Genomic DNA, 18,041 nt, shown 5'->3' with positions numbered 1-18,041 from the left:
CACACTGAAGGCCTGTGGTTTGAACCCTGATCCCACAAACACCTTACTAAAACCTCATTCACCTCATTCACTTCACGTTGTCTCTAAACCGTTCTTCCTAAGTTTACATGGTTATAGCCAGTTAAATGGTCAGTGCATTAGAACTATCAGCACATTGAAATTAAACAATCGAGTCATTTGAGGTGATGCATATGTATAATTCCAGCACTTGGCAGGAGAATCAAGAGTTTAAGGCCAGCCTTGGTGCATAGTGAGTTACAGGCCAGACCCCCCCAAAAATTCATTTATAGTTAAGCAGGTTCATCTATATTTTTAAAATGTTCAAGGGAGGGGCTGGAGAGATGGCTCAGCTCTTTCAGAGGTCCTGAGTTCAAATCCCAGCAACCACATGGTGGCTCACAACCATCTGTAATGGGATCTGATGCCCTCTTCTGGTGTGTCTGAAGACAGCTACAGTGTACTCATCTATAATAAATAAATCTTTTAAAAAAAATGTTCAAGGGAAATACAAACCCCTACCTTCATACATTTAAAAAGGAACACATTGGAAAGATGTGGAAAGATGCCTCAATGGTTAAGAGTGCCTGCTGCTCTTCGTAGCTTGGGTTCGGTTCCTAGCACCTACATAAAGCGACCATCTGTAACTCCAGTTCCAGGAGATCCAACACCCTCTTCTGACCTCTGAAGGTGCTATACATGTATGTGATCTCTCTCTCTCTCTCTCTCTCTCTCTCTCTCTCTCTCTCTCTCTCTCCTCATGCTAGGGAAGTGTCTTAACACTGGGCTATATCCTTAACCTGAAAAAGCTTAATAATAAAAATATAATTTGGGTGTGAGTTTGCACTCCTTTAATCTCAGCACTCAGGCAGAGGCAGAGGCAGAGGCAGAGGCAGAGGCAGAGGGCTCTCTGTATTCAAGGCCAGCCTGGTCTAGTGAGTTCCAGCTCAGTCAAGGATACATAGTGAGACCCTGTGTAAAATGAATTCTAAATTCTAGCTATAAAAGACACACAACCCAAGTATTTTATTTATAAGCTGTAAGCCTAGAGCGGGCAGGTTTTAAACTATTCTAACTTACATCCCAGACACATGTCCCTTGTTACTTGCTGTTTCTCCTGGCCATTTCCTCATTGTCCACATCCTCTAATGGTCCCCCCACCTCCACCACCATTTTCCCTTCTACCTGCAACCCCCAGACAGGAAACTGAAAACCCGCCTCTCTCTACCTATTGTCCAATCACAGGCTTTAGTCTTTTATTGACCAATTAACTTGGGAAGCAAGGTTATATAGCATCACTTGATATTTGAGAGAATCTCCTTGTCAGGTTAACTAGATCTTCAGGGCCAGTATTTAGCATTTGAATACATAGTAGCTTCAGATCACCCCCCTACATCCCATCTCAAAAAAAAAAAATCAAAATTAATGTTGGGAGTGTCATCAGTGGTAGAGGGCTTGGATTTAACCACATCACTGAAAACTACAGCAGAAAGCTTACACTTTTTCTTTCAGTCTTGAATTATACTTTCAATACGTATGCTCATGCCAAAGAGCATTTCTTAATTTCTAACGTGCACAAAAATGAGAATCAAGGATTCAGAAAGACAAAGCTATAGCTGTTTAACAATTTCCTTCCCCATAGCCCAGAGCAAGGCTGAGGGGAAGATGTCTGTTCTTATGGAGAACATTCCTTCTTCGGGAAACACCGGAGAGAAGATGGAGTGTCTGCAGAAGTGAAACCACAAGTTCTTAAATGGGAGCAGCTGTATTTACTGCATGCCCTGCTCTCCTAGGCGCGGGTGGAGAAGCAGCGTCCTCAAATCCCCATCAAGATAAACTGCCAATTTTTTTTTTCTCATGAAACATCTAAGTCCAGGTATCTGTTGAATAGTTATGCTCTGTTTGAGGCACTATGCTGTGTATTTCAGGTGCAGTGGTACATAAGAATTTAACAGTGCTAGGCACGGTGATAGACATCTGTGATCCACATCTGGGGTGTGTAAGAGGAGCAGGAGGATCCAGAATTCAAGGGCCAACTAGGCTACATAATTCAGTTCAGTATCACACACACACACAGACACACAGGCACGCGCGCACACACACACAGGCTCACACACACTGAAAAAACAATGTCCCCCCCCAAATACCAACCCCCAAAGAAAAATCTCAAACTAACCAACCAATGAACCAAAAAAAAAAAAAATCTCCAACAGAGAAAAATAACACACTGTGTTCGTCCCTTTTCTCCTGGATTCCTTAGACAGCATCTTCCTATGATACAGCCAGGGATCCCTTTGAACATGTTATCCTCTAACCTCTGCCTCTGAAGTGCTGGGATTGTATGTAGATGCCATCATGCCTGGATTGGCTAGCATGATAATAGTTTTTTTTTTAACTGAAAAAAAAATGTAGGTTTCAATTATAGATCAAAAGTTAAAACCGGGGGCGGGGAAAAAAAAAAAAGTTAAAACCAAGCAGTTTATGATACCTATTTAAAAAAAATTTTTTACACGTATACATTGTATGTTGAGCATACCACCACATGCCCTGTGACCCCTTTCCCCCTCCCCCTAGCTCCTTTGTTCCCCTAGATGGTTTTACTTTTTTTTTTTTTTTTCTTTCGGAGCTGAGGACCGAACCCAGGGCCTTGCGCTTGCTAGAAAGCGCTCTACCACTGAGCTAAATCCCCAACCCCATGGTTTTACTTTTACTTTCTTGCCATATATACATGTGATTTTATGTAACTCTATAAACACCTGGGAACCACAAAGGAGAGAAAACATATGACACTTGTTTGAGACTGGCTTAATTCGCTTTATATAATCGCTTCTTGCTGCATTCATTTTTCTGCAGATGACAAAACCCTGCTCTTATTTATGGCTGAGAAATCCCATCGTGCATGGGACCACATTCTCCTGATCTGTTCTTCTGCTGTTGGATCCTGAGGTTTAGTCTATAAATTATCTGCTCCGAACGGGGCTTAAAGCAGCAATTTTGACCCAATTGGCTGAACTATCAGCTTCATCCATTTGATCCATTCGCTCTTGGGGTCACTCAACACTGTTGTAAGCAAACACTTGGTATGGCAGATGCAGAACATTTGTAATCTATCTGAGAAGCCAAAAGAGACCATTTGCTATCTTTATGCGTGCACACGGGGAGGTTAGAAATTGGCGTCGGGATGTCTTCTGCCCTCAGTTAGCCTTATTTCTTGAGCCGGGTTCTTCTTTGAACCAGAAGCTCACTGTCCCATGAGACTGGTAGGCCAGCAAAGCACTGAGCTATTCTTGTCTCTGTCCTTTCAGCCCCGAAGACGCAAGAATGACACCCCCACTGCCCAGCTTTTGTGTGGATGTTTAAGATCTGAATCCAGGTCTTCCCTCTTGCACAGCAAGCATTCTATCCAACAGTGCATTTCCTCAGCCCCAGAATTTCTTTTCCTTTCCTTTCCTTTCTTCCTCTCCCCTCCCCAACCCTCTTTCTTTTGGTTTTCCAAGGTAGGGTTCTTCTGTGTAGCCCTGGCTGTCCTGGGGCTCACTCCATAGAACAGGCTGGCTTCAAAGAGACCTGCCTGACTCTGCTTCCCAGAGGGCTAGGACAAAGGTGTGTACCACCATGGCCTGCGTAGGAGTGTAATTATATGTGTCATGACTTCATGACTGAATGGAAAAATAGAAATAAAGAAGGAAAGGAAAGAAGTGCCTTTAGCTATGGTAGGTGTCTTAGTCAGGGTTTCTATTCCTGCACAAAACATCATGACCAAGAAGCAAGTGGAGGGGGGAAGGGTTTATTCAATTTACACTTCCACATTGCTGTTCATCACCAAAGAAAGTCAGGACTGGAACTCACACAGGGTAGGAACTTTGAGGCAGGAGCTGGTGCAGAGGCCATGGGGTGGGGGTGCTGCTTGTTGCTGTAAAATTAAAATAAAATTGTTTCTTTTATCCCACACTAGGTCTGGCACTGAAGTGCCCCAAGATCTACGTAATGACATCACCCTACAGCTGCTTACTGGATTGCTTCCCCTGGCTTGCTCAGCTTGCTCTCTTATAGAACCCAGGACCACCAGCCCAGGGATGGCACTACCCATAATGGGCTGGGCCTTCCCTCTTGATCACTAATTGAGAAAATGTCTTACAGCTGGATCTCATGGAGGCATTTCCTCAACTGAGGCTCCTTTCTCTGTGATAACTCCAGCTTGTGTCAAGTTGACACACAAAAGCAGTCAGAACAATGGGAGGAGAATGCTTATTGTAGATAAAAACAGCTTAGGCGGCTGCCGCCGCAAGGAGCTTGTAGGCAGCACCCCACGAGCGAACTTGAGCCTCGGGACCACAGGTAAGACCAACTTTTCTGCTGCAAGAGACCTGCCTGGTGAACTCAGGACACACAGAGGCAAAATTCCTCTAGGACCGGGCACTTCCTGTGTTTACCGGGAGTCCCAAACCCGCGGATCCCGGCCCGCAGCAGCTCTCTGCTCCCAAACCCCGTGGGAGAGAGACCTCACCGCCTGGTCAGGTGGGCACTCCTGAGGCTGCAGAGCGGAAGAGACCACCAACACTGCCCACCCCTGCTCACATCCCTGGCCCAAGAGGAAACTGTATAAGGCCTCTGGGTTCCCGTAGAGGAGGGCCCAAGAGCAGCAGGACCGCTGCGTCTGAGACACCGCCAGAACCTGAAGGGATCTACCGGATAAACAGTTCTCTGCACCCAAATCCCGTGGGAGGGAGAGCTAAACCTTCAGAGAGGCAGACACGCCTGGGAAACCAGAAGAGACTGCACTCTGCACACATCTCTGACGGCAGAGGAAAACACCAAATGCCATCTGGAACCCTGGTGCACTGAAGCTCCCTGAAACGGCGGCACAGATCTTCCTGGTTGCTGCCGCCTCGGAGAGCTCGTAGGCAGCACCCCACGAGCAAACTTGAGCCTCGGGACCACAGGTAAGACCAACTTTTCTGCTGCAAGTGACCTGCCTGGTGAACTCAAGACACAGGCCCACAGGAACAGCTGAAGACCTGTAGAGAGGAAAAACTACACGCCCGAAAGCAGAACACTCTGTCCCCATAACTGGCTGAAAGAAAACAGGAAAACAGGCCTACAGCACTCCTGACACACAGGCTTATAGGACAGTCTAGCCACTGTCAGAAATAGCAGAACAAAGTAACACTAGAGATAATCTGGTGGCGAGAGGCAAGCACAGTAACCCAAGCAACAGAAACCAAGACTACATGGCATCATCGGAGCCCAATTCTCCCACCAAAACAAACACGGAATATCCAAACACACCAGAAAAGCAAGATCTAGTTTCAAAATCATATTTGATCATGATGCTGGAGGACTTCAAGAAAGACATGAAGAACTCCCTTAGGGAAACACAGGAAAACATTAATAAACAAGTAGAAGCCTACAGAGAGGAATCGCAAAAATCCCTGAAAGAATCGCAAAAATCCCTGAAAGAATTCCAGGAAAACACAATCAAACAGTTGAAGGAATTAAAAATGGAAATAGAAGCAATCAAGAAAGAACACATGGAAACAACCCTGGATATAGAAAACCAAAAGAAGAGACAAGGAGCTGTAGATACAAGCCTCACCAACAGAACACAAGAGATGGAAGAGAGAATCTCAGGAGCAGAAGATTCCATAGAAATCATTGACTCAACTGTCAAAGATAATGTAAAGCGGAAAAAGCTACTGGTCCAAAACATACAGGAAATCCAGGACTCAATGAGAAGATCAAACCTAAGGATAATAGGTATAGAAGAGAGTGAAGACTCCCAGCTCAAAGGACCAGTAAATATCTTCAACAAAATCATAGAAGAAAACTTCCCTAACCTAAAAAAAGAGATACCCATAGGCATACAAGAAGCCTACAGAACTCCAAATAGATTGGACCAGAAAAGAAACACCTCCCGTCACATAATAGTCAAAACACCAAACGCACAAAATAAAGAAAGAATATTAAAAGCAGTAAGGGAAAAAGGTCAAGTAACATATAAAGGCAGACCTATCAGAATCACACCAGACTTCTCGCCAGAAACTATGAAGGCCAGAAGATCCTGGACTGATGTCATACAGACCCTAAGAGAACACAAATGCCAGCCCAGGTTACTGTATCCTGCAAAACTCTCAATTAACATTGATGGAGAAACCAAGATATTCCATGACAAAACCAAATTTACACAATATCTTTCTACAAATCCAGCACTACAAAGGATAATAAATGGTAAAGCCCAACATAAGGAGGCAAGCTATACCCTAGAAGAAGCAAGAAACTAATCGTCTTGGCAACAAAAGAAAGAGAATGAAAGCACACAAACATAACCTCACATCCAAATATGAATATAATGGGAAGCAATAATCACTATTCCTTAATATCTCTCAACATCAATGGCCTCAACTCCCCAATAAAAAGACATAGATTAACAAACTGGATACGCAACAAGGACCCTGCATTCTGCTGCCTACAGGAAACACACCTCAGAGACAAAGACAGACACTACCTCAGAGTGAAAGGCTGGAAAACAACTTTCCAAGCAAATGGTCGGAAGAAGCAAGCAGGAGTAGCCATTCTAATATCAAATAAAATCAATTTTCAACTAAAAGTCATCAAAAAAGATAAGGAAGGACACTTCATATTCATCAAAGGAAAAATCCACCAAGATGAACTCTCAATCCTAAATATCTATGCCCCAAATACAAGGGCACCTACATACGTAAAAGAAACCTTACTAAAGCTCAAAACACACATTGCACCTCACACAATAATAGTAGGAGATTTCAACACCCCACTCTCATCAATGGACAGATCATGGAAACAGAAATTAAACAGAGACGTAGACAGACTAAGAGAAGTCATGAGCCAAATGGACTTAAGAGATATTTATAGAACATTCTATCCTAAAGCAAAAGGATATACCTTCTTCTCAGCTCCTCATGGTACTTTCTCCAAAATTGACCATATAATTGGTCAAAAAACGGGCCTCAACAGGTACAGAAAGATAGAAATAATCCCATGCGTGCTATCAGACCACCACGGCCTAAAACTGGTCTTCAATAACAATAAGGGAAGAATGCCCTCATATACGTGGAAATTGAACAATGCTCTACTCAATGATAACCTGGTCAAGGAAGAAATAAAGAAAGAAATTAAAGACTTTTTAGAATTTAATGAAAATGAAGGTACAACATACCCAAACTTATGGGACACAATGAAAGCTGTGCTAAGAGGAAAACTCATAGCGCTGAGTGCCTGCAGAAAGAAACAGGAAAGAGCATATGTCAGCAGCTTGACAGCACACCTAAAAGCTCTAGAACAAAAAGAAGCAAATACACCCAGGAGGAGTAGAAGGCAGGAAATAATCAAACTCAGAGCTGAAATCAACCAAGTAGAAACAAAAAGGACCATAGAAAGAATCAACAGAACCAAAAGTTGGTTCTTTGAGAAAATCAACAAGATAGATAAACCCTTAGCCAGACTAACGAGAGGACACAGAGAGTGTGTCCAAATTAACAAAATCAGAAATGAAAAGGGAGACATAACTACAGATTCAGAGGAAATTCAAAAAATCATCAGATCTTACTATAAAAGCCTATATTCAACAAAACTTGAAAATCTGCAGGAAATGGACAATTTCCTAGACAGTTACCAGGTACCGAAGTTAAATCAGGAACAGATAAACCAGTTAAACAACCCCATAACTCCTAAGGAAATAGAAGCAGTCATTAAAGGTCTCCCAACCAAAAAGAGCCCAGGTCCAGACGGATTTAGTGCAGAATTCTATCAGACCTTCATAGAAGACCTCATACCAATATTATCCAAACTATTCCACAAAATTCAAACAGATAGAGCACTACCGAATACCTTCTATGAAGCCACAATAACTCTTATACCTAAACCACACAAAGTCACAACAAAGAAAGAGAACTTCAGACCAATTTCCCTTATGAATATCGACGCAGAAATACTCAATAAAATTCTGGCAAACCGAATCCAAGAGCACATCAAAACAATCATCTACCATGATCAAGTAGGCTTCATCCCAGGCATGCAGGGATGGTTTAATATACGGAAAACCATCAACGTGATCCATTATATAAACAAACTGAAAGAACAAAACCACATGATCATTTCATTAGATGCTGAGAAAGCATTTGACAAAATTCAACACCCCTTCATGATAAAAGTCCTGGAAAGAATAGGAATTCAAGGCCCATACCTAAACATAGTAAAAGCCATATACAGCAAACCAGTTGCTAACATTAAACTAAATGGAGAGAAACTTGAAGCAATCCCACTAAAATCAGGGACTAGACAAGGCTGCCCACTCTCTCCCTACTTATTCAATATAGTTCTTGAAGTTCTAGCCAGAGCAATCAGACAACAAAAGGAGGTCAAGGGGATACAGATCAGAAAAGAAGAAGTCAAAATATCACTATTTGCAGATGATATGATAGTATATTTAAGTGATCCCAAAAGTTCCACCAGAGAACTACTAAAGCTGATAAACCACTTCAGCAAAGTGGCTGGGTATAAAATTAACTCAAATAAATCAGTAGCCTTCCTCTACACAAAAGAGAAACAAGCCGAGAAAAGAAATTAGGGAAACGACACCCTTCATAATAGACCCAAATAATATAAAGTACCTCGGTGTGACTTTAACCAAGCAAGTAAAAGATTTGTACAATAAGAACTTCAAGACTCTGAAGAAAGAAATTGAAGAAGACCTCAGAAGATGGAAAGATCTCCCATACTCATGGATTGGCAGGATTAATATAGTAAAAATGGCCATTTACCAAAAACAATCTACAGATTCAATGCAATCCCTATCAAAATACCAATCCAATTCTTCAAAGAGTTAGACAGAACAATTTGCAAATTCATCTGGAATAACAAAAAACCCAGGATAGCTAAAACTATCCTCAACAATAAAAGGACTTCAGGGAGAATCACTATCCCTGAACTCAAGCAGTATTACAGAGCAATAGTGATAAAAACTGCATGGTATTGGTACAGAGACAGACCGATAGACCAATGGAATAGACTTGAAGACCCAGAAATGAACCCACACACCTATGGGCACTTGATTTTTGACAAAGGAGCCAAAACCATCCAATGGAAAAAAGATAGCATTTTCAGCAAATGGTGCTGGTTCAACTGGAGGACAACATGTAGAAGAATGCAGATCGATCCATTCTTATCACCCTGTACAAAGCTTAAGTCCAAGTGGATCAAGGACCTCCACATCAAACCAGATCCACTCAAACTAATAGAAGAAAAACTAGGGAAGCATCTGGAACACATGGGCACTGGAAAAAATTTCCTGAACAAAACACCAATGGCTTATGCTCTAAGATCAAGAATCGACAAATGGGATCTCATAAAACTGCAAAGCTTCTGTAAGGCAAAGGACACTGTGGTTAGGACAAAACGGCAACCAACAGATTGGAAAAGATCTTTACCAATCCTACAACAGATAGAGGCCTTATATCCATAATATACAAAGAACTCAAGAAGTTAGACATCAGGGAGACAAATAACCCTATTAAAAAATGGGGTTCAGAGCTAAACAAAGAATTCACAGCTGAGGAATGCCGAATGGCTGAGAAACACCTAAAGAAATGTTCAACATCTTTAGTCATAAGGGAAATGCAAATCAAAACAACCCTGAGATTTCACCTCACACCAGTGAGAATGGTTAAGATCAAAAACTCAGGTGAGAGCAGATGCTGGCGAGGATGTGGAGAAAGAGGAACACTCCTCCATTGTTGGTGGGATTGCAGCCTGGTACATCCAGTCTGGAAATCAGTCTGGAGGTTCCTCAGAAAATTGGACATTGAACTGGCTGAGGATCCAGCTATACCTCTTTTGGGCATATACCCAAAAGATGCCCCAACATACAAAAAAGACACGTGCTCCACTATATTCATCGCAGCCTTATTTATAATAGCCAGAAGCTGGAAAGAACCCAGATGTCCTTCAACAGAGGAATGGATACAGAAAATGTGGTACATCTACACAATGGAATATTACTCAGCTATCAAAAACAATGACTTTATGAAATTCGTAGGCAAATGGTTAGAACTGGAAAATATCATCCTGAGTGAGGTAACCCAATCACAGAAAAACACACATGGTATGCACTCATTGATAAATGGCTATTAGCCCAAATGCTTGAATTACCCTAGATGCCTAGAACAAATGAAATTCAAGACGGATGATCAAAATGTGAATGCTTCACTCCTTCTCTAAAAGGGGAACAAGAATACCCTTGGCAGGGAATAGAGAGGCAAAGATTAAAACAGAGACAGAAGGAACACCCATTCAGAGCCTGCCTCACATGTGGCCCATACATATACAGCCACCCAATTAGACAAGATGGATGAAGCAAAGAAGTGCAGGCCGACAGGAGCCGGATGTAGATCGCTCCTGAGAGACACAGCCAGAATACAGCAAACACAGGCGAATGCCAGCAGCAAACCACTGAACTGAGAATAGGACCCCTGTTGAAGGAATCAGAGAAAGAACTGGAAGAGCTTGAAGGGGCTCGAGACCCCATATGAACAACAATGCCAAGCAACCAGAGCTTCCAGGGACTAAGCCACTACCTAAAGACTATACATGGACTGACCCTGGACTCTGACCTCATAGGTAGCAATGAATATCCTAGTAAGAGCACCAGTGGAAGGGGAAGCCCTGGGTCCTGCTAAGACTGAACCCCCAGTGAAGTAGACTGTTGGGGTGAGGGCGGCAATGGGGGGGAAGATGGGGAGGGGAACACCATAAGGAAGGGGAGGGGGGAGGGGGATGTTTCCCCGGAAACCGGGAATAACACTCGAAATGTATATAAGAAATACTCAAGTTAATAATAATAATAATAATAAAAAAGCTTAGGCAGAGACAGGACATCTGGGAGAGTTCAGAGTGGACATGATCCTAAGTTGTGCCCTGTGAGGAGAAGGAGTAGGAAAAGGGATACCAGGTTCAGCAGCTTGGATGCTCAAAATAGAGTAGGTTAAAAAGGAGGAGGGAGGGCTGGAGAGATGGCTCAGTGGTTAAGAGCACTGGTTGCTCTTTCAGAAGTCCTGAGTTCAATTCCCAGCAACCACGTGGTGGCTCACAACCATCTGTAATGGGATCCGATGCCCTCTTCTGGTGTGTCTGAAGACAGCTGCAATGTACTCATCTATAATAAATAAATCTTTAAAAAAAAAAAAAGGATGAGGGAAATAAAATGGCTGGATTATATAGAGCAGGGCAGCTGGGGAAGGGAGAGGAACTGCAGCCTCTGAGTTGGGGAAGTTTAGGGTAGGGAGTGGGCTATGCCAGCTGTAACAGGTGAGGTATGCTGGGAGAACCTGGTCTGAGTTGATATGTTAAATAGCGACCTCAGTCATTTGTCCCAGGTTTGAAACTACCTGTATATGCATAATAATTGGTAAATCTGTAATTTCCTTAATGAATTGGGAGTATATATTTGCTTATTTCAAAATTGAAATAAGCTGGCTGGCAGTGGCACGTGCCTTTAATTCCAGCACTTGGGAAACAGAGGCAGATGGGTCTCTGAGTTCAAGGCCAGTCTGGTCTACTGAGTGAATTTCAGGACAGCCAGGACTACACATGTCTCGAAAATATGAAAAAAAGTTTTTTTTCTTGATCACTTTCCAGAACTTATCAGTGGCCTGATTTTCAGTAAGGACGAGGGAATGGGAGGCCAGAGAGCCCATCGTGAATCTGCGTGTTCTTAGCCAGGAAGCAAGACTGAGCATACTTAAGTTCTGTCCTCGTACTCTCTGGGAGACGATTTTAGGGACAGTGGTACATGATCTTCGAGCAGATGGGTAGACCAAGACTCAGGTGTGATGCAGGCAGTGCTTAGAGAGGAGACTGAGCACCGGCCAGTACTGAGGCTAAGTGTCAGAAAATCACGAGTCACATTTAGAGGCTTAGGAAGCCCGTGAGTAGGCGGCAGACATCAGATCCTTGCTTTTCAGGTGAGGACTTGTTCTATGATAGCTGGGGGAAGAGATGCCTTAAAAACAAACCCAAACCTTGGGCAGTTTACAGTCTTCTGCAGTTGACCTTGAAATGCAAGGTAGACTACCTCTTCCGAGATTTTATCCTTTCCCAGCCTATCGAAGCCACTCTTAACCTGACTTTATTACCCACTTACTGGCCTTCCTTCTGTGCTATATGGAAGTGCAACATACTTTTGCCAGCTAAGAACTGAATTTTTAGAATCTTATTCTTCTACTCAGTTCTAGAGCTCTGGGGGGAGGGGAGGTGTCTGATAATGTCTGAGACACTGACATAGAATTCTTTGATCAGGGTTGGGGATTTAGTTCAGTGGTAGAGCTCTTGCCTAGCAAGCGCAAGGCCCTGGGTTCGGTCCCCAGCTCCGAAAAAAAGAAAAAAGAAAAAAAAAAGAATTCTTTGATCAAGGTCAATGTTCTGGGCATAATCCCCAGAGCGTGTATGTGTGTGTGTGTGTGTGTGTGTGTGTGTGTGTGTGTGTGTGTGTGTGTGTGTATGTGTGCACATATGCCTTTTTGATGGTTGTGTTGGTAGGTGGGCATGTTATGACATGCTGTCATTGTAGGAAAGTTTCACAATCATATGTGTGTGCATATGCATGTGTGTGTGTGTGTGTGTAAGGTCAGCTTTGGTTACTGTTCCTCAGACACCACCCACATTTTAAGAATGTTGTTGTTTGACTGTTTAATATCTTTACATATGAATTTTAGTGATTTTCCTTTCTGATGCCTCTCACACACACCCTCCCTCTCCAGCTGGCACACTTGTTCTCCCTCTTATTTTTCTTTCTTCCTTTTGCATGTGGCCCACTAAGTTTAACCAGTCACTTGCCCGAGTGTGGGAAGGAGGTTATTCAAGAGCGTAGGGGTAGCTTTTCTGTCATCACACCGCTGAGGAAAACGACACTTTCTCCCTCAGCAAATGTTAATTGCTAACGGTTTCAAGGGTTCCTCCCTCATCCATGGTGAAAGGTGAGCAGCCCTGACTTGTGTGCAAGTCACGCTCTTAGAAGCCACGGCCGCAGTGTTTCTGAGCACACAGGCGGTCTATCAAGAAGGTACCTTTGCTACACTTACAGGATTTCCTGCTCCTGCTTCTCACGTGTTCCCTGATCCTTGGAGGAAGGGATACAGCTGTCCCATTTGGGGTTAGGCTTAAACATCACTTATTCTTTATTATTAATGTTATTATTATTATTATTATTATTATTATTATTATTATAATATCATTTCCAAGGTAGGGTTTCTCTGTGTAGCCCTGACAGCCCTGGGACTCCATATATAGACCAGGCTGGCCTCAAACTCAGAGATCCACCTGCCTCTGCCTTCTGAGTGCTGGGATTAAGTGTGCACCACCACACCAATCGTGTATTCTTGACTCCTTGGCCAGTCATGCATTTCTGCATTACCTTCAGCCTGAAGAAGTAAGAAACTCCTCTGAGGGAGACCGGGCACAGCGCTAATCTCAGAAGGCAAGCCTGGGCTGTGGGGTTTGTTCAAGGCAGGCTCTTCACAGGTGTGGAATTTCACAGGTAGGCTAGCTAAGCTGGCTGGCCAGGAAGCAGTAGGAATCCTTTCATCTCTAATTCCCCAGCTCTGGGCTTACAAGCCTGTGCTATGATGTCCACCTGTTTGCCATCAGATTGAGAGTTTAAACTCAGGGTCTCAAGCTTGTAAATCAAGCACTGTACACAACTGAGCCAGCTCCCTTGCTCGAATTATTGGGTACTCTACAAAATTTATAATGTGTGTGTGTGTGTGTGTGTGTGTGTGTGTGTGCGTGCTTCTGCATGTGAGCTCATGTGCAATGCATGTGTGTGTATTTGTATGTGTGTGTGTGCTTCTGCATGTGAGCTCATGTGCAATGCATGTGTGTGTATTTGTGTGTGTGTGCTTCTGCATGTGAGCTCATGTGCAATGCATGTGTGTGTATTTGTATGTGTGTGTGTGCTTCTGCATGTGAGCTCACATGCACATGCATGTGTGTGTGCATTTGAGTGTGTGTATGTTGCAGTGAATTTTGTTCAGTGAGAGAAGGGGATTGAGTTCCGTTTTTGCATGTAGATATCCAGCACTATTTGCCTAATAAAGTGCCCTTTCTCTAGTGTTGACTTCGGCATATTTGTCAAAAAATTTGCTAGCTGTAGTTTCATGGACAAATGTTCCCAAAGTCTGGAACATTCTAGGTTAATGCTGAGCTGTGCTCTCAGCAACTAGGAACCATTTAAGCTATTTCACTTTTACATGTTTTGGAGGTTTTAAAAATGTTTTAAAATGATTTTTCATTATGTGTCGCAGGCTGGCCTAAGTAGCTGAGGATTGCCCTGTAGCCCTGTAGTTCCAGGATGTCCTGGGACTTCTGACTCTCCTGCCTCCACCTCCTGAGGGCAGAGATTATAGACTTTTAGCAAACACACGTGGCTTTATGTGGTCATAGGGGTTGAACCCAGGCTACCTGAGGCATGGAGATAATTTTCTTTAAAAAGTTCTATAAATTCATTTATTTGTGTAATGTGTTTCTTTAAATTTATATATGCTAGTGGGAAGAGAATTTTTGTAAATGTTGGCAGTAGTCTAAGAATTTATTGTGTCTTATTTATTTATTTATTTATTTATTTATTTATTTATTTATTTGAGTCAGTTTCTTTCTTCTTGTGAACTTCAGGGATTAAACCATCTCACCAGTCCATGCCTTGTATTTTTCATTTTTCATTTTTATTATTTCATGCATATATGAGTGTGCCTTGCTTGCAGGTATGTACGTGCCCACGGAAACCAGAAGAGGATACTGGGTTCCCTGGAATTGGAGTTATGAGCTACCATGTGGGTGCTGGGATTTGAACCTGGATCATCTGCAAGAATTAGTGCTCTAAACCATAGAGCGACATCTTCAGCCCCGTGTTAGCAGTCTTGAAGGTATAGTATGAAGATTTTGACTGAAACAGGCCTAGACATTGTAAGTAGAGTGTACTATGTTTCTAAGTGTTTGAAACTTTGGAAACAAATGTTACTTATTACTTATACTTTCTTTTACAAAAGTATTAAGGCATAAATTTCTCTTTCAAGTTAAATGTATCATACCCCATCCTAGGCCGGCCTATCCTTTAGGTAACAAGGAAATATTTTGGAAAATGTATTTCTTAGGTTGTTACAAAAAAAGAAGGTAGAAATACAGCAAATGCTGGTATGCATCTTTTTTTTTTTTTTTTTTTTTTTTGCTGCTTTAGGTAAGGACTACTGTGGTGGTTTGAAGGGGAATTGTCCCACACAGGCCTCAGGCATTCAAATAGTTGGTTCCCAATCGGCAGCACTGTTTGTGGAGGTTTAGGAAGTGAGCCCTTGCTGGAGGAAATGCGTCACTAGGGGTAGGCTTTGAGGGTCTGTAGCCACGCCCTACTTTCCAGTCTCTCTGGCTCTGGCTTGAAGCTGAGGTGGATTTGATTTATCTGCTTCCTCCGCCTTTGCCATTCCTGCCAATCTTATCCCCCTTGGAACCGTAGCCAAAATAATTGTTTTCTCCCATAAGGTTGGCTTGACTGTGGTGTTTTAAATTTTTTATTTATTTATATTTATTTATTTAATCACAGCAACAAAACTAACTACAGGGGTTGGGGATTTAGCTCAGTGGTAGAGCACTTGCCTAGTAAGCGCAAGGCCCTGGGTTCGGTCCCCAGCTCCGGAAAAAAAAAAAGTAAAAAAAAAAAGCTAACTACGAATGCAATGACTTAAACAATACAGCCCTAAGTATCGGAGCGCAATTGAATCCAGGGGGTTCTGCCCATAGCCCTAAATGTCCTACTCCAAATAACACAAATTAATTATCTTACAGTCAGTTAAGTACACTTCTGTAGATTAGGACTCTAATACAAGTCCCATGGAGCTAAAGTGGTTGTAGGTCATATGGGCATTCAGCGATTCTTCATGTCCTTGCATTTTCCAGTTTTGAGGGGGGCTCTCCCAATCTTGTGGCTTGTATTAGTTTTTTTTTCCCCCTGTTGGAGGCCCTGACAAAAACTTAGAGGAGAAAGGTGTGTGTGTGTGTGTGTCCCTCCCCCAGTGATATATTTCCTCCATCAGGGTTTGCCTCCTAAAGGTTGTGTGACCTTCTCAAACAGCAGCACCAACTGGGGGGCCACGTATTCAGATATATGAGCCTCTAGGGGACACTTCAAACCGTATGGATCTTACCCAACCCCAGTCTTGATTGGCTCAATTCATGACTCACCCCAATCTTGTTACCTTCCAGGACAGGATGTTGGAAGGTTTGAAGTCTCTTCTCTGGTGGTTGACCGAGATCAGTTGCTAGAGCAATCAGATAACCTCTAACTTTACTGTATTACCATCTGAATGCTACATACCAGTCCCTCTAGTGTAGTGTTAGTTGACAATTGCCACGACAATGACTTGAGAAAACAATAAAAAATGTGATGAGTCCCAGAAAAATATCTCTGCTCATCCTCAGAAAACACAGGAATGTTCCTCCCCTCTATTAGCCTATATCGAGCCCAAGTTTCTTCATCGGCTTGTTTCTCATTCCTCCTGTTCTCCAGGTTAGCCTGGACTTCTGTATGTGGTTGAAAATTAAATATTTTGGATTTCCAGTTCCATGGGGCTACTGAGATAAGCTGTCCTTTTATAAAAGACTTATTAGGAGCGATAATAATGCCGTAGCCAAGCAGGAACAGAGAGCCACATGGTGGGGCTTTGAAGAGACTTCAGGCCTGTGTGGCAGAGAGTTGGAATGGGGTGTCCCGGGGTTGGGGATTTAGCTCAGTAGTAGAGCGCTTGCCTAGGAAGCGCAAGGTCCTGGGTTCGGTCCCCAGTCCCGGGGAAAAAAAAAAAAAAAAAAAAAAAAAAGAAAAGAAAAACCTAGGAATGGGGTGTCCCTTCTTACAGGTTTTAGAGGAAGGCAGTGGGAAGGAGATAGGGAGCTTGCCTTTTCTGGTCTGCTGTTGCTAGTGGTAACCAGTGAGTGGTCATTTAGGGACTGTCAGGTAATAGATAAACATCTCTTTTGCTGACCATTACTGGGAGTCTGCAGGATGGGGATTCAATAATCTAGAGAAACAAGGTAGTGCTGAGAGCCAAATTTCTTTCAGTTGTCATCCTTTAATTACAATGGAGGTGCTTTACCTGGTGATACGGGGATATCTAACAAAGGTGACCCTGCATTCCTGATTGTCCTGCTGCCATCTCCTAGGTGCTGGGGTTACCAGTGTGCATGGCCATGCACAGCCCACTTGTCTTCTTCTTTTGTTGCAGGTGGTGCATGGAGATGAGTGTTCAGGTGCACATGTAGTCACGGAAGCCAGAGCCAGAAGCCTAGTGTCTTTCTCTCTCACTATCTTCCTTATGTTTTTCATTCAGGTCTCTTACTGATGCAGAATGTCATGATTTCAGTTACCAGTGAGCTCTTGGGATCTGCCTGTCCTGGTCCTCAGTGCTGGGGTTACAAGTATGAACAGCCATGCCTGAGTTTTTAATGCTCTGCTGGGGATTCGAACTTAGGCCTCCTGCTTGCACTGCACATCTCCCTAACTCCTTTCTCTTATTCTTCACTCAGAGTAAAAAACGTCTCCTTTTGCTGCTTATTACAGGGACTGGGTCTTGTTACTGATTCCAGAATGCCAAGGAGAAAAAGGACCCAGCTTTGGACCAAAACTACTACATACAACTTTTAGTTGTATTTTTAGGAAGATTGGCTGGACCAAATCTCAAATCTCCCTTTCCCCTCTTCCAATGTTGTTGTTACTGCCCTGTTCCTCACTGACCCTCATAAGACTGGAGAGGGTTCCTTTCTTGTGATTAGACCCCAAAGGATGGGATTGTGACCACTTAGTTAATTCAGGATGATTTCCACATCCCCTAGGCTTCCCCCCTTGACTGTATTATACCGGTCCCTTTGCCACAAAAGGTAGCATATCCATAGAGACTGGAATCCGGGCACCTTGTGGGGTCACAATTCCACCACACAATGTCCACGCAGTCTTGTTGCTTCAGGGTTAAGCT

The sequence above is a fragment of the Rattus norvegicus genome, chromosome 18 (genome assembly GCF_036323735.1).
Source record: "Rattus norvegicus strain BN/NHsdMcwi chromosome 18, GRCr8, whole genome shotgun sequence".
In the NCBI taxonomy this organism is placed as follows: Eukaryota; Metazoa; Chordata; class Mammalia; order Rodentia; family Muridae; genus Rattus; species Rattus norvegicus.
Note: the sequence above shows the minus strand (reverse complement) of the source record.